The 17669-nt window shown below is 39.7% G+C and overlaps 1 protein-coding gene across 1 annotated transcript in view; it reads right to left on the reverse strand.

The window, feature by feature from the left end:
• The window catches only part of TENM4 (teneurin transmembrane protein 4), a 355419-nt gene that overhangs the window by 192629 nt on the left and 145121 nt on the right, over window positions 1–17669 (reverse strand). The gene's annotated exons all lie outside the window — the stretch shown is intronic.

Raw genomic sequence — 17669 nt, forward strand, 5'->3', positions numbered from 1 at the left:
TTTAGGAGAGGCATAAATCAACCTTGGTCTGTGCTAAATTGACGCAAAGTTCTTTCTTGTGGACAAAAAAAAAAAAGACGACCATAATCAGGGAAAAACCCTGGAACCGTGGATGAGAGGCACAGTCATATACTTTGAAGTGTTAATGTTCCTAAAAGCAAAGTGAAGCTGTAAAAATAGTTTGAGATTCCTGATGTTCTCAGTCTCCAGGTCAATGGAACCCACTGTTGACATTTTCTCCAGCTTTTTTTTCCCCCCTCCGCTCAGCTAGATGTAAGATGTGGCTCACAAAGAGCAAATGCCCTCCTAAAAGCTCCCATGTCCTTCTCCTTCTCCCTCCCCAACATGATGCTCAGTAGATATTCAGATATTGAAGGCTCCCCATGTATTAAAAGAGCACACTGCAATTAACAATCATTAAAGCGTACCCTTTTGTAAAATACCATGCAGCTTTCACTGCCTAGGAAGCCTCATGACATGCTCTTTGCAGAAGCTTTGGTTATATTTCCCATGGCTAATAAAACTCTTTTGTCTGCCTTCTCTTGGAATGGAAACAACACTTAGGGGAAACCCTGCATGTGTCCTCTCTGGGCTGTTTCAGCACCAACAACTTAGATGATATAAAGGCATCTGGGGCCTCTGGCCCATTGTGCTCATGTTTTGACATCAAATCTTTGACTTGCACAACCTTTTAACTGTAGCTAAGCGCTAGCAAAAAGTGCTCTGAAACTTGCTGAGTGGGTAACAGAATTTTCTGTGGCAGAATAAACCACCTTATCCTCAGTCCTAAGTCACCTCTGGCCGCCTTCTTGGTGGGGAAAAGAAGGAAGCAAAACTCCAGTCCTTTCAGGGTTTGATTACTTTGCTGAGTTCAGCATTTCAACCACGGCAGTGTGATGTGGCTATTCATTTGCTGGACTCAGATTCATTTTAGCAAAGCAAATTTACAAACAGTTTGGCATCAGCTGAGCTATTTAACCATCCAAATAAATCAAAGTTCATATTGGTGCAACCAAGTATTCAGGATCATGATTCTTTAGGTTTTAACACATTATCTCTTTCTGTATTGCATTATTCCTACTCCATAGCTGTTTGTGGAGGCCATAAGCAACATTAGCTGATGCTATTAAGCCAAATAAAGAGGAACATTGTTTCCAAGTTTGTTTTGAAGAGCCCCAGGCTTTTGGGTATCTTTGTATTATTGCCACTTGCTTATGACACAGCAAAACACTGAAGTCAAAACAACTTACTCAGCGGAGTACAGAACAAAGAAACTGGTACAGCATTTACGATGAAAAAGGACAAACAAAGATAATAATTCACATGGTCAACAAAATGGACATCTCTTGGGACAGGTTGATGGAGTGAAGGAGTTAGCAGAGAGAGGCAGATGATTGTGATAGATCACAGGGAGAAGAAAAGACAAGACATGCTTAGTGAAGCATATGAGACCCCCAGAAACCACACCAGTCAGCAAAAAATTGAAAAACACACTGCTGGCCCTTTATTAGCTTGTTGCTTTGCCCGAAGCAGCAAGCTAAGTGTAATAAATAACCAAACCAATCAATTACGATGTTTGAAATTAAGGCTATGGCTGAAGCCACCAGCTGCTTTGATAGTGTTTGTTAAATGCATTCTCTCAGTGGCTCATAGGCTCTGCTGCTGCTTTCTCGCCTGTCCTCTCAGAGCTAAGTCCTGCACGTACTGCTGCTGGCCTGGTGATTCCTCACCCGGGCAAAGCTCCTAGAGAAGCTAAGGAATGAATAAAATAACAACTGCTTTACTGATCTTGCCCTGAACAATGAATAAAGAGTTTCTCAGAATGGAAGCTCAACAAAACAAGTTAACCATCACCACCATGAGCGTGGTGCACAGCCTGGATTTACAGCAAGCCCAGAGACTAAACGGCATGCCAGCAAGACAGAAAGTCTTTCGGGCTTCTCATTTGAAAAACCTAGCCAGTCTCTTTGCACTAAGAATGCTCCATATTTTGAATCCATATTTATCTAAGGATGTCAGTATATTTTGCATATATATATATATATATATGTTTGCTTGCGCACAGGGGAGTGCACAAGCTTTGGAAAAGCCAGGCTTCTCTGCGTAGCCACTCCATCCTCCTCAGCTCAGCTGTACTAACACTGGACTTGATCTGGAGAAGAGTTTGGCTCCACTACTCCACTGGTTTCTATGAGCACCTCACTGCACTGGTGACAGCAAAGCCAAAGCCAACACAAGCCAGACAATCACTCCTGGTAGGGAGAATGGTTTCCCAAAGCCCCCCAGTGCAGCATGGGGCAAAGGAGAAAATGGGAAGGCAGTGTGAGAAGGAACAGTTGAGAGGCACTGATGCCATAACGAACAAGAATAAAAATGAGAAAGAAAGGGGAGGAAGGTGAGAAAAATACAGAACGAGAGAAACTGAGAAAAAGAAGAAGGTTAGAAAAGAGCAAAGGAAAGCTAAGGAAAAAAGTAAAAGGGACTTGGAAGAGGAAAAACAGCTGGAGCTCAGTCACTGGTTGAGAAGACATTTATATAGGTTGTTTCTTTGCTCTCCCCTCTTTTTATGGAATCAAGCATAAGATATGTGGTGGTTACATATTCCTCTAACCTTCAGGTTCGACAGTCAGACTTATAATAACACACTCTCTAAAATGAGACCTGAGGTTTGCTTTTTCTCTTAATTGAAAAAAAGCTGAATTCCACCACTGAATTACTCAGGGCTAATTTTGACTCAAGTAAATGTATTGCTTTCACTCCTATCTCTGGAATAAACTCGACTGTAATTATCTGGATAACTGTCTCTCTCTACACTGAAATTATATGATTTCTGTAGAAGTGGGAGAATTGACTGTTGCAGAATTAATCATATTTTTGTGACATTCAATGTTATGAAAAGGAGCCTTTCAGCATGAAATAATCACTGGTTTGTCAATCTTCAATAAATCAAGGAAGAGGCATGCAAGATTAAGGAGAACAGAAACAGTAAAACAAACATTAAAAAAAGAAATCAACCGGTTTGTTTTTCTCTTACACCGCCGTTCCATTTCAGTGCTGGACAAGGCTTCTGTGTCCCAGCATGGCAGAACATACCAACACAGCAAGAGTCGAGGACTGAAGTGGCTCTGTGGCCCTACTGGTGTCGGAAGAGGGTAAAAGCAGCAAGCCTGGATGCAGTATATGGTACCTGCTCTCCTTGTTTGTAAGGTCAAGTTCTGGACTAGACAGATCCAAGCTGTTGTTCATCTAAGGGCATGGGACACTTTGAGTGTTGCAGTTATTTAATACCCAAGTACCTAACAGGTTCTCAGGCTTGGAATTGAAATCTAGGATCCTGACTAAAGATCCCAATGGTTCGTAGTATCATGAATTCACATCATTTACACATCCATACCCGGGTCACTGAGCCAGCCACTGTGGGGCAAGGAGAGAGGGATCCCTGCAAGGCCAGTTCTGGCATGGGCTTTGGCAGTTACCTTGCGACCAAAAACTCTGCACAGCGCTCTGTGTCGTTTCTAGCGTCTGAAATTACTTCCTATGTGTAAATGCTTTCCTTCCGTGGCTTAAAGCTCTTACTCAAGGAATGGAAAACCTGACTTCAGAAATCATCCTCTGCCCAAATGAATGTGAGCTTCCACACCAGGACAGGACTGCAGCCATGTGGGAACAGAGAACGCTGCACACAGCGCTCTCCACAACCCAGCTGGACTGGGGCTGCTGTGCAGTTAGAAGTGTAAAACTAATAGGTCACAAAGGAACGGAGCCCAAAAGGCAGCTTGATTACATGCTCTTTAAGTGAAGACTCTCAGCTTGTGGCTGGGAGGTCCTGTGGCTCTGCTTCCTGGCCTGTTGATTTATTTGACACAAGACAATAATTAAGAAAAATAAAAAAGGTATAAGGAGGGACATTTAGGGTAATGCTCACTATTGTAAATTCCCCATCTGCCCCTCTTCCTGACTGCTCAGTAATCCCCCTTCAAAGAGAAAAAAGGGTTTACAAGCCTTCTTCACAAACTGGGGATGAAGACACTCTGCTGGGCTGGGCTGCGAGTACTTCATACTGAGAACTGGAGAATCCGTATTCACCCATCCCTGGGTGAAGTGATGAGGATGAAGGATTTAGATGATAAAACAGAGAGACAGCTGTGTTGTGTTTGTTTGTGGGGGTTTTTTAGGACCTCAAATGTCCTAAAGTAAGAGGCAGGTGGTTTCACAGCCAGCTCAGTATAGACGCATGCTATGGGATACATCCAGTAATACCTGGGACTCTGCCTGCTGCCTGACCATTCCTCCACGTTCAGAGCTCAAACTATGCAAGTACCAGAAGCGGTTCTTTCAGAGCTAATTCAGGTTTCCTCCTTCCCTCAATCAGAATCACCATGTGCAAAGGAGGAATTCAAATGATGGAAAGCTTCCTGCCTCTTAAAATTTTGCCACCAGAGTGGGAACTGCTTCTCGGGAAAACAAAGCATTGCGGTAATCACCTAAAGTCCTGGCTGCAACTGCATTTACTTGCTTTGATTTGACACAAATCAGTTATTCTTTGACCCTTCCTGACTGAAGAGCTGTATCAAAGATTTCCAAGATAGAAGCAGATGGTCTACCAAACAGTATTAGTTCCTTCTTAGGAGAACACTTTATATTTTAATTTAGTTCCCAATTACTCTTAATAGGGAAGAAAAAAAGCTTCCAGCTGAAGCATCACTTTCTTTGAAACCTTCAAGGAAGTGACTAGAAAGACATGTTATAAAATGAAGCAGTTAAACTCAATGTTTGTTCAATGCAAAGAGTCAGCACTTCCTATTCAATGTCTTCCTAATTACCCCTGGGGATCAAAGACTTTCAAGTGATTGCCTGTCCATTCAAACCGCTAATAGATGATCACTGGCCCCTCCAGTGCTATAGTAGCTTGCTGGATGCTTGTAATTTCCTTCAGGAAAGGGAAAATGCAGTTTTAAATGGGCATATTTAAATATTTTATGGGTATTTTTAGGAGGATTTTTTAAAGTGTCATCCTATAGAAAAAAAGACATAAAAGTGGTGTGGCTTATCCAAGGAGCTGTCTGCTTAAATACAATCTGTAATTTCCTTCACCATCTACACCATTGTGACAGTGGAATACGAAGTTGAAAGATGGACCTCAGCAACACTTTGCTGCTATTAGGCAGCTTAGTGCACCAGAGAAACTTATTTCAGCCCCCACAGCTCTAGTAAATTTGGTGTTACACATGCTCAGGCCTTTTTCAGTAAAATAATATTTTCCCTTCTAGATACCCTTTCTGGCAGAGAGCATATTACTATAAATATTACTGAGATATTTCTTCAAGATCAAAGTCAATTATAAGATGGTCCCACTGTACCTCTAAATGGAGTTTTAATTTGTGTACATAATATTAGAAATAATGATTTTCCCATTGGGGTACTCACTTCAATTAGAGAAATGAGGACAGGCAGCCCTACCAGAGGGCCTTGCTTTGCAATTACTAAAATTCTGGCCTAGTCTGTTGTGGACAGTATAATTTTACAAATGCCATTTCATTACACACATGTAAACTGTGAGACCCTAATTAAAAAGGGTGTAATTTACATAGGTAAATCAACAACCTCTCACATGCTTCCTTCCTTATTATCTCTACCAGATATTGTCAGAAGATCAGCTTTCCCCAATTAATATAATAGGTTGCTTAAAGTCTAAAAAATACAGTTTGCTGTGTAAAAGTCACAAACAATATCTGCCTTCTTCTATCACCCCAGCACAACAGAGGTGGGATCAGAGTTTAAATCTAGTACCCCAGTTTAAAGGTTAAGATCTAAATATTGTTGTAGAATTTGATTCGTGAGCTGATCTCTCAGATGGCTGTCTGCTCATCTATCCTTCTGAACACGAACATGATTTTATTATAAAGACAAGTAAATGATTTGAGAGCGCTGCTTGTGGTTTAATCCTAAATTCAGCTGAAAACCGCATTAGTGTTATTAGTCACCGTGCACATTCTAATAGCACCAGAGCCCCAGTTGGGCTGTGCTAGTTGATGTAAGAAAAATTAACAAAATTACTATCTTGGAATCCCTCGATGTCCAAAGCACAGGTTTAACTTGAGCTTTACTTAGCCTGAGTAAATCTAGTGACATCAAGAGCATGATGGAGGTGCTTCAAATTCAGTACGAACTTACACATTTTGTAGATCAGGGCCAGAGTGCTCATCAGCATCATCAAAACTGAGCTCTAAAGCAGAATCCTATCGGCTTGGTGACTTTTTGAAAAGATCTGAAAAAATTTACTCTGCACATGTATTCACGAGCATCTCGTTGTAACTGCTTCAGACGACAAATGCACAGGTATGTTTAAAGCAGGCTAAGAATGTTTTAATTTATTTTCTAATTTTTCTTTACACCAACTTGAAAAACAAGCTGATTGTTCCAAGAGTTCATTTGGAGAGGGAAAAATTCCTTTTTTTTTCCCTGTACAAAAGCTCGGCAAATGGATACAAATGTACAGTCTGGGAAAGCTGATAAAGTGGGTGACGCAGCACAATTAATGACACTAGAAATTTTTTTTCTGTCCAGAGACTATGGGCAAAATCCAGCACAGTACTTTCAGGTACTATAAATCTAAGTGAATGGTTCAGATCAGTGTGAAAAGCTCTCTCAATAACGAAACTTAACACAACCTGATGATTTGTTCCCTTGGACTTAGAACTAAATCCAGCACGTAGATTAAGGCAAGCGCTGGCAAGTGCAACCCACAGTGTTCTCTTAAAAGACCCACAGCCATCTTTATATTTAATTACACCTAAAAAAAGCATTTGCTAAAGAAACTCAAAGTTCGCCAAGTCAAGCACTCAAAAGTGAGCAAAGAACAGAATTAAGATTGCTTGTGTGATTTTAGATCAGCCCCTGTATGCATATGTACTCTGTAATAGCCTTTAATTCCCTCATCACAGGCTATTTTTTTTCCACTGGCCCAATGCTGAGCAGAACAATTGCACAGAAATTGCCACTCAACCCTGGCAACTCCAGCATTGTAGCATGTTCAATTGCTTTCTAGGGATGCCATATGTGCAGCCTGGTTGGTAGCAGTAGGAGGGGGCTGGAACGGGAAGGAATACACTCGGTGCAGACAATTTTGCTACTGCACTCTAAATCGGTCCCTACCGAGCATGTGTGAACTCAGATTTTCTAGTTTTGTGGCAGCCAGCTCTGGGTGGATCAGGGATATGATAAAGCACACACTATTGTTTGTTCTTCCTAATAGAAAAGAGGTGTCATGATTCTCCATTACCTCCATGCTTCTGCAATATGAATATAAAATAACTAGATCCAGCAGCAAAGTTTTGCATAAGTGAATGACTACATTGGCAGTAGGGATCCAGACCCTTACTCTCACAAGTCTATTTAGCGTATGTTCGCTTGTGATTACTTAGGCCATGATAATTTTCTTTCATCGTTAAATAGGAATGTATCAAAGTGCTTGCTTAGGGACATAGTACACTGCCTTGGCCCTTCATCTCCAAAGACTACGTTGATAGTAGTGAATTAAACAGTACCAAGTAGTGTAACTTGATAGTCTATACCATTTATTTGTTAGAAGGGACTCTACCATGATTTTGGCTCTGGTCAGCCAGTATCTTCTGAATTTCTGTGCACAGTTCAGCTAGCAAGGACCAGAGATCATTCTCAATAGATTGTTTGGGTGTGACCATCCATAAGAGTTTAACAGTATAGAAATGCACCCATTCTGGACCAGCTGGATGCCCAGAATGGTCTCACATACATGTTTCACAGCCTGGAGTAGCCCATGATCCAGCTTGACTGGAGAAAGTATACTAATACAAATAAACTGTTACTGACCACTTGGATTAATACTGTTTGGAATATCATTATGCTTAGATTGTTGGATTTTTTTCACCAAAAGCCTCAGGAAGCCCTTTTGATGCTTGATTTCATTATCATTTCTGCCATAATTAAACGAGATTCTGCTCCACTGATAGTCCAATTAGAGTTTCTTTTGAAATACTTAGTGTAAGCATAGCCGTCACCTCTGCTAAATGCCTTGTTCTGCTTTGCTTTTTAAAGAGTCTCTTTGCATAATGAAATGATGCTACAGTTGTACTAGGCAAGCAAGGTGTGATGATGCTGCTGTTCTATGTGCTACCATATTTGAAAATAGCTAACACACGCTGTTCTCATCATCTTTCTAGGTGCAATAAGGACAGGCTTGGAAGTTAAGGCATGACAAAATCAAATAAAGAAGAAGATAGGAAAAGCTGGTGATGGTGGGAGAGTTTCTTAGTTTTTCATTTAAACACAGAGATTCAACAACCTCTAACTACCTATCTATTGAGCATCAGATTCTGATATCTCAAAGTGAACTGTGTAACTGGTTCTTTTGGAGCTTTTAAGTTTCAGCATAAACAGTGGTGTTGAAATCTTGTCACAGAGGATGGGCTGGCAATCCACAGAGTGGATTGGACTTTGTCCTGTCGTTCCTTGCCGCCGCCTCTCCCCAGTGACAGCGGGCGCTGTGCAGGGCCAGGATCCACATCCTCCTCCCGGCCAACTCCCCCCAGTTTATATACTGGGCATGATGTTCCATGGTATGGAATACCCCTTTGGCTAGTTCAGGTCAGCTGCCCCGGCTCTGCTCCCTCCCAGCTCCTTGCACACCTGCTTGCTGGCAGAGCATGGGAAACTGAAAAGGCCTTGGCTTAAGATAAGCGCTACTCAGCAACAACTAAAACATCAGCGTGTTATCAACATTATTCTCACACTAAATCCAAAACACAGCACTGTACCAGCTACTAAGAAGAGAGTTAACTCTGTCCCAGCCAAAACCAGGACAAGCTTTTTGTTCTTTATTTTACAGGTCATCTAGTATGTTACCTAGGTAGTATACTTAACAACACCACTTCACTTAACACTATAAAGATGTGTATCTACACATAGCTCAACTTTAACTACAGGTAAAAAACCTTAGAGAATGCATCACTGCACATATCCAATAGAACTGTATGACCTGGCTGCAAATCAGGCTTTGAAGCCATCTTCTAATTTATGCTAGAAAAGGACAGGAGAGAAACACTAAACTATAACTGAGGAATATTTTTCACTGTCAGTGACATCCCTAACCGAGCTTACTCTTATGACTAGTTACCCACAAAAATGTATAGTATTTAAAAACACTGAAAGAAAGCCCATTAGAAACATGTCTTTCTGTCTCCACTTAACTTCAATTAAATTATGTTATTTCACACTAATTAGTATGAAATAAAAACATGGACTCGAGGAGAACTCCTTCCAGTAGATATTAAGATCTGTAAAATTGATTCCTTTTCAGCGTTTGTGTGCAAAGGTCAATCTAAGCTGTGAAATGAAGATTATAGCAGCACATCTGTGCCACTGTCATAAAGGCAAGGCCAGCACTTTTGGTGTCAGCATGCTGTTATATTCTTTTCTGAGGGCTTACAGCAACTATAAAAACTCACTAAAAGCAACTGATAAAAGCTTATAAAAGCTTAGAGCCCATATCTTATCATTTAATAAAAACAGATGGAATTAAACTCATCCCTCCTTGTATTAAAGATTCTTAAATTTAAGAAAGGACCAGGCATCTAAAGGGCTAACTGTGATGTTGTGTGACTGATGTGTGGTTTCATGGCACGCTGATGCAAACTCCAAGATCAGATGGAGGCCTCTGGATATACAGCCTCAACCTGCTTTCGACCAGTTAAAGAATCAGTCATACTGGTGGTCTGCTTCTAAATGGAAGTCATTCTTCCAGTGATCCCACAATGATGAAAGAGGATCAGACTTTGACAAAAGGACCTCTTCATTCAGTGTCAAAATAAAACAATAAGCAGAAATAAAAAAAGTAATATATAAAACCCCAGAACAATAGGGCAACAGAGAGTAATCTATATCAATCTAAGACCATGCAGAGAGTTGATAAAGGAAGCTGAGGACATGAAGAAAAAAATACATGGCTTGAAAAAACCAAAGAACAATAGAACATTTTTTAAGTGTATTGAAACCTAGTAAACTGAGCAACAATATAGCTATTTACTTGATGGAGATGGGGAAATTGTTAATAATGTTATAGTAAAGGCTAAAGTGTTCAGTAAGAATTTTTGTTCTGCTTTTTGAAAATAACTACAATAATGCAATTATTTCACAGAAAATAAGTTTTTTTCCAGCCCATTAATAACGAAGAATTACATTAAACTACATCTATTCAAGGACAAACATTTTTAAATCTGCAGGCTCATTTAACTTGTACCCAGTAAATGAGATAGCAGAAGAGGAATCTGACTCACTGATTAATACTGAACCAGCTACCAAGAGAACAGAACAGGGTTAATGCTGTACAAATATTTAAGAAGGGAAAAGAAGAGGACGCAAGTCACTTAGATCGGGTAGCCTGACATCTATTACAGACAAAATAATGGAAAACATAACACCGAATTCAGCTGATGAAGAATAAAGAAAGTGAATGTATGGTAACTCAGGCCAACCATATTGCTTTTCTAAAAAATAGATCTTAAGAAACAAACAGTTACTCATTTTTTGACAAGATTACAGTTTAGTAAGACATTTGATTTAATTTGGTATGATTTTTGATTAAAGAAACAAGCACTTTCTAATGGTAAACAGCAATGTATACGTGTGCTTAAAAACGAACTGAAAGACTTTAAAATCATCATCACTAGTGAATAACCATCAAATGTTAAAATTTCTTGTGAAATTCAACAATTGATAGTTGGCCTGAAATTATCCAACATTTACATCAATGTTACGTAAGTCAATATAAAATCATGGATGACTAAACATGCAGATGACTCAAAGACTATTCAAGTGACAAATACAATGATGAGGACAGAACAGATAAACAGAAGAGCTGGATAGCTACTAAATTTGAACGATTCAAACAAAATGTGCTTAAGGTTCAAACAAAATGTGTCAAAGGCCAGCCTATACACTTAGGATAATGGATTGTAAGTTGTGTGCATGAAATAGGACACTGACAACTGGAAAGCAGAGTGAAAATGACTTAAGGAGTAAGCACAAGAAGATGCTGTATAACAATATCCTAACGTAATTTTTATAGCCAAAAAGAGTTAATGAGATCCTTACACGTATAAGTTGGGGAAAAGACAACTGAAGTAGGTATGTGCCTTACCTGTGTAAAAATGGTAAAGTAGCTGGAGTTTACTAGTCTTCAATGTCCTAAGAGGTCAGCCAACATGATCTGAGAGTGTTTATGGCTTTTAACATTGAAAATTAAGAAAAGAGTTTTAAATGAATATTATGGGAATCTTCCTACTTCTTCCTGCTTCCAATAAACACTGAATTAGTTCCTAAAAGATGCAGTACTTGACCAGGCTCTTTATCAGTGTAGACTCTGAAGAAGTGTCAACTGCTTTGCAAAGCAGAAATTTTGCCGCCAAGTTCAGAACATGTTGCCATCAAATGGAATACCTACATTTTAATACTTCCCAGTTTGCCCAGACTGGGCAACTGTAACAAAATTACCATGTTTATATTATCTTCTACTATCCTTTCCCAGTAATATTTTCTGGCAGTGTCTCTCTTTCAATAGCGTATACATCATCATGTATTTCTCCTATCCCAACACTTTTAATGTCAGGTTACAGATCTTACTTAGGTCGAAACAGTGAATGTTCTTTAATGGAGTTTCTATGGTGAGTTTTTTAACACCCACCTGAATGAACTGATCTTCACAAGAATAGCTTTAAAGTGGGATCTTGTACCTTTATCACCTTTATTTTAAAGCTGCGGTTAAATCACTTGTGCTTCCTTTACTTTAAACTATAAAGATAACAGTAGCTGCTATCCAAACATACAATGCAAAATCCAAACCAAAAAAAAGATGCACACAATCCTTTAATAATACAAACAGCTCTTTCTGACTTTGCAGGTGATGGAAAATAAGATCTGAGTTATAATCAGTACCACCATGCACCTAAAGCTGCAAGGAAAGACAACAAAACAGAGGGAAATATAAGACCAAATATAGCCCATCGTGGTTTCAATTTTGTGTCTTTCTCATTTCTCTGATGATTACTATCGTGTGTACAGGTACCGCACAAACAACAAAGTGCCTTTTCTTGGTCATGTCGGGCAAAATGTATACATAACATTCCTTAATGTAGCTATACTGAGCTGTACTTTGGGGATCTGTGTTCTGTACAACACTGCGTGTGTGTGCATGTGGAGAGGAAGATGGGGGAATGTCAGTAAAGTGACTGGGGCTGAAGCATTTGAGTGATTCACTATTTCACTGCGGATCTGACCAGGGAAAGTTTCTTTTGCCAGATTCCCGCAGCCAGCTTTCCTGAGCTCAGTGCTACTCAACCAGCCTCTTGTAAACTTTACACACAGCAGCTGCCCTCACTTGTTCCTTAACAAGAGTGAAGTGTGATTGAGGCTAACACAAAGCCCTACGATCTTCCCATCTCTCTGCTACTGAACAAACGATGCAAAAAGATTCCTGCAACTCCATGCACTTTTGAACGATCAGCCAGAAGCTCACATTGATGGCATCTCTCCATGGGGCTGAGACTATTTTCATGTTTTAGCTTTCCCGAGATAATTTACAAGGGCAAAACTTGGAGCTCAACAACAAAAAAGACAAGAAGATCGTTCAAAACTGGATTGAATGGTCAACATCTGTCTTGATGTATATTCTGTCTTTAGTCAGGTCAATCTCCAGAGTCAGATACATATAAAAATACATGCAGGCTTTCCCAGGATTGGTCCAGCTCCTGTTGCAGACACTGGGACCAATACCATCGACTCTGACTGCATCTGAACCAGTGCTAAAGTAAATGGAGTTGCTGCAGTTTAAGAGGAGCATGTGCACGAGAAGAATAAGGACCGTGTTTCCCAAATGTCACTGCGTATGAAAGAAAGAGCTACAGGTCATTTAAACTGTACGACTTAGTGAGGGAGTGGCACTAACCATGCTTGTATGCATTTGGTACAATAAGAGCCAGCCTTAACAGAAAAAACCCATATATTCAAGTTCTACTATAAAAGATAAAAATGGTAGTGCTGCGTCATGATGATGCTCCCTCTCAATCAGTATCCTGAAATGTTATATTTCACAAACATCTATAGTACATGAAATATATTACTGATAATACTATAGCACCTTTCAGACTGGATCTGACAGTTTTATAGATTCAGGGGAAAATGAAGTAAATGAGACCCAAAGTTACTGAGTGAACTGTGTGCAGTAATTTTGTGAAGATGTGAAAGAACCAAGAAAGGACCTTGAAGCTCCTCTTTAGGTAACAGATTGACTTCATAACATAAAGTCTTTGCTAGAACAGATTGTTTAGCTACCATTTCTGCATTTTACCTAAGATAAGATGGAAATAGAAAACATTGAAAGATCCTTATAAATCAAAAGAACAAATGGCAACAGCAGCAAAATAGAACTTAATCTGGAATCAGAAAAGAAATATTAAAGCAGAAAATGAAAGAAACTTGTTGGCAGGGTAATAAATTGGTTTCTATTTTAACTTGAATAAAAACCTTAGCATCAAGGTATAAATGTAGGATTAATAGATATAGCTCAAGTTTAATAATTAAGCATTAGCAGCTTTTCCTGTTGATCTCAAGTGGCATGTAAACACTACGGTAATTGGTATGCTATACATCCATAGCTAACTAGTTAGATAGCTAAGAGCTTTGCAGAGCTGCTTTAAATTGGGTTTATTACATAGCATCAAAGAATCATGGACAAACTGAGCTAAAGTTAGCTTTCAGGGTGATTTTTAGACAATAAAAAGAAAGACACTTTATTAACACATCATAGTCCTAGCACAGTTTTACTGTCAAAGCATTTTGCCTGTAGCAAGCAACACTGTTCTTTAAGTGAAGCTGCATCTGTACAGAGTTCAAACGAACACAGAGCTGAAAAGTGGAGAGCTCTGACTCCAATCAAATGAGTGACTGTTTTGGCTTCATAATATGTTTTCCAGCCCTAACTTTAATCTAAATCAAATGCCCATCTTTCTTGCTGTTCATGCAATGCAACCGCAGCACATGCTTAAAGTATAGGAAAATTGCAAGTGCCTAACTACATCAAATTGTACTTCCATCTAGTCTGGAATGTACATCAGGCAGAGGATAATACCTTCTGTTTCAGAAGAAAGAAACTATTCTCCATCATTAATTCATTCAGAAACTGTTCCACAGATCTAGCCAAACAGCTGCTGGGCATGGAGATCTGGACAATCAAACAGGTCTTTTCTGTTTCTAAACTCCGAAATCTTACTCCCAAGCAGTCCAGCAATGTCAGAGATTCTTTACAGTGCTATGCTAGCAGGTCTGGCATCTACCAGGTACAGAAACTCTGCTGGCAAAGTATTTGCACAGCAACATACCTCATGGTATTATCTCTGCCATAAGAATCTCGCTATAAATTAGCCCTCTAAGGTAGAGCTCCATGGCATACAAACCCCATCACATCCCAGCAAAAGCCATGAAAATTTTCCTTGTTTAGCTGTCAATTGAATAGGCAGTCCAAAAATGGGGAATTTAATTTTAAAGTGGTGTCTCTTCACGCCCTCCTGGAACAGCAAATTTGCAGGTCAGCTACAAGCTGCTTAGAGAGGCCTTTCATTTCAGTGGTTCCAGTGGTGCCGTTCCTGCCATTTTAATGTTACAGCCCCGATCTGCCACTGCTTTTCTCTTTGGTGTTCTCACCCCACAAGACAAGCTTCTCTGGAGCTCACGAGATTTGCATAAGCTGCGTGTGTGCAAAACTTTGATGTGCATTGTCGCCACTGCCTTAGTGTGTGTCTGAATATTTGAAAAGGTGGCAACAAGTCAACCAAAAGCTGGCTAATTCAAATGAAAACCAGCTTCTGGCATTTAATGCACCCTGTTATATTTTGTTTGTCATTATCTCTCCAGACCAGTGACTCAGCCCTGTAAAACCTTCAGCTTGATCACAGTGTTGACACATGGTACCAGCCGTTTGGCTTCCATGGACTTCTATTTATGCCTCCTCTCCTCTTCTTTGAAAAAGCCCCGTAAGATAAATGAACCTCATCTATTAAATACCATAAAGACTTTCATAAAATAATGGAAACTCTGCCTTTTAGCCTTAAACAAATGACTTAGCAAGTGCTTCAGACGAATTTCAAAAATGAACTGGCTTCAGCAGAGAACTTCAGAAACGATCCGATGCCTCGTTGTTCCCATGCAGCTCTGCCTGCCTCAGATGGTCGCCCATCACAGTTGTGTCTGAGCATCTGTCACGCAACAAGTCTTGCCAATAGCAGAGTCCCTCGTGTATCTCCTGATGTCTCTAGCTCCACACACTTGTACAGGTAGGTAAGGCCTGCGATGGTTCGTTTTTAATATTTAAACGGAGGACTGTGGCGTGCCTGATGCTGTGAAGAGCATCCTGAAGCCCTAGACATTACTCTGAAGTATTTCCATTTACCAATCAGCGTACAAAAAAAGAGAGCAAATGCCAAGCCACTGCCATGGGACCTGATCCAAAGTCCATTCACTTAAATGGGAGTCTTTCCAATGACCTCGGTTTGCTTCGGAGGATGAAAATGGTCATTAAAAAGATAATCTCTATGGTTGTTTTAACTAACAAGAGCAGATGGAAAGTAGCCAAGTTCCCAACACTCATGAGCTGTTATATAGATTAGACCTTCTTACTCATGATTAAGTTATACGTTACCACTCAAATAGTCCCCACGGCATCGAAAAGAGCAAGATACTGCTTAAATGAGGAAAAGTATCTGTAAGAAAGTGCAACTATGCAAATATAGGGGGAAAAAACCAAAAACTGGAGGAAAAACAGTAATTTGTTTTGCAAACAGACCAGGTTATTAAAAAGAATGAACCAGTTCCTGTTAAGCACTGCATATTTTTTATCAGAATGCAAAATGTCTCAGCTTAACTTAGCGAAAGTACAAACATTTTGACTCCCTGATTCATTTTTTTTTCTTTTGGGTTAGGTGATACAATTCTCGTCTGCGACTTGACAGGATGTAGAAAATAATTACAAATGAAAAGGTTATTCATAATTTTTAAATGAGTTAATTAGTAAACCCCGCCAGAGTCACTCATTACAGTAATTAATAATTGATTATACTTGAAATTAAACACAATTTTTCATCAAAATCTAATTAAATATCTGCCTTTTTGCTTGTTGATTAGAACACTGGGTCTGGCAGAGACAATCTTTGCTAAATATGTTTATGCCGAACTGAACCATCGAATTTGATTTTTAATAATTGATAGTTCCTTTAGAAATTAGTAATTATGACCCATAATTACAGCAGTTCAACCTGATCAGCATTTCTGGCACCTTGCCAGCCATCCGTGGAGCCTGGCAAATGCCACAGAATTCATCTGAACGGAGAAAAAGGGATGGGAGAGCACTCAGTGGACCTACCTTTTAACCACATTAACTGTGATTTTATACAGGACCCCGATCTTTTCAGAACTCTGAAAAAGGTTCTTGAGTCGGAGAATACCGAGTGGCAAACCAAACTCTTCTCAATCTATCAAACAGCACACACTTCCTCCATCAGAATTAACAGGCACCGCTATTCTGAGTTATAACAATACTCCTCTGACACACTGAGATAATGTCCAAAGGAACCATGTTCAGGGCATAAGGAGAATACCAGACAAATGAGAAAGGCGAGTCCAAATGTACATAGCAAATGATGAAAATTGACTGCATATTTCATCAAACTGCTGCTGATTTAATGTTGGTTAATTAATCATTCCTGCTCCTCTTACAGGAGACATAAAAGTGACCAGAGTATGATGCAAGGCAGAAGTGGAAAAGTATCAGTCATTAAAGAAGTGTACATAAAAGGAACACAGTAAAAGCAATCCTTTGTGGTAGTGCTAATTATACTCATGTGAAATGAAAGCAAAAATCTTTCGATCCAGGCTAAGATTTGTAATTCTAACCACAACCTTTTATAGATCATTAGTGTACAGGAAGTCACAGCGAAATCAAAAAGACTCATTTGTGCCATGAGAAATGGGCTTTTTTACGCACCATCACATCTGTAAGTCTCTGACAGCTAGAGCGTGCATCACTGAGAGTTTAAAATAGAAGTCTAGGAATGGACCTTTGTAAGACATTTATAACACAAATATCAAATCTAACTGAAGAAAAAGCAATGGTAACACCCCAACTTTACAGGGTGAAAAATACAATTTTCACTTCTAACAGTTCAATTACTTTTGCAACTAACACTGAGAATGCTTTTTTGCAATGAACGCTGACAACCCTTATAAACCAAAGAAATTCATATCATGCACAGCTCAAGAAAAATCCACTGCTTCTCCACCCAAGTAGCAAATTTCCTCAACTCCCCCTACTCAAAAAAGGCCCTGGTGGACCACAATCTAAACTCAGTCCTTCTCCATTCTCCCGGTCACCCTGTGAACTTCAATATAGTTGGTTAAATGGCTAGGATGTGCCAGTAAAAGGTAGAATAAAACTGCATTTTTGTGTATCAGGATCTTGGTTCTGACCCTGTCCCATCAAAGTCAATGGCAGAGAACTCCCATGGACCTGAATGTGACTGGGACTGGGACATGGACCTCACTGCCTGTTTTAATGGGCTGCTTTGAGAAAACCTGGTGGGTTTGAC

The sequence above is a fragment of the Gymnogyps californianus genome, chromosome 1 (assembly GCF_018139145.2).
Source record: "Gymnogyps californianus isolate 813 chromosome 1, ASM1813914v2, whole genome shotgun sequence".
NCBI lineage: Eukaryota > Metazoa > Chordata > Aves > Accipitriformes > Cathartidae > Gymnogyps > Gymnogyps californianus.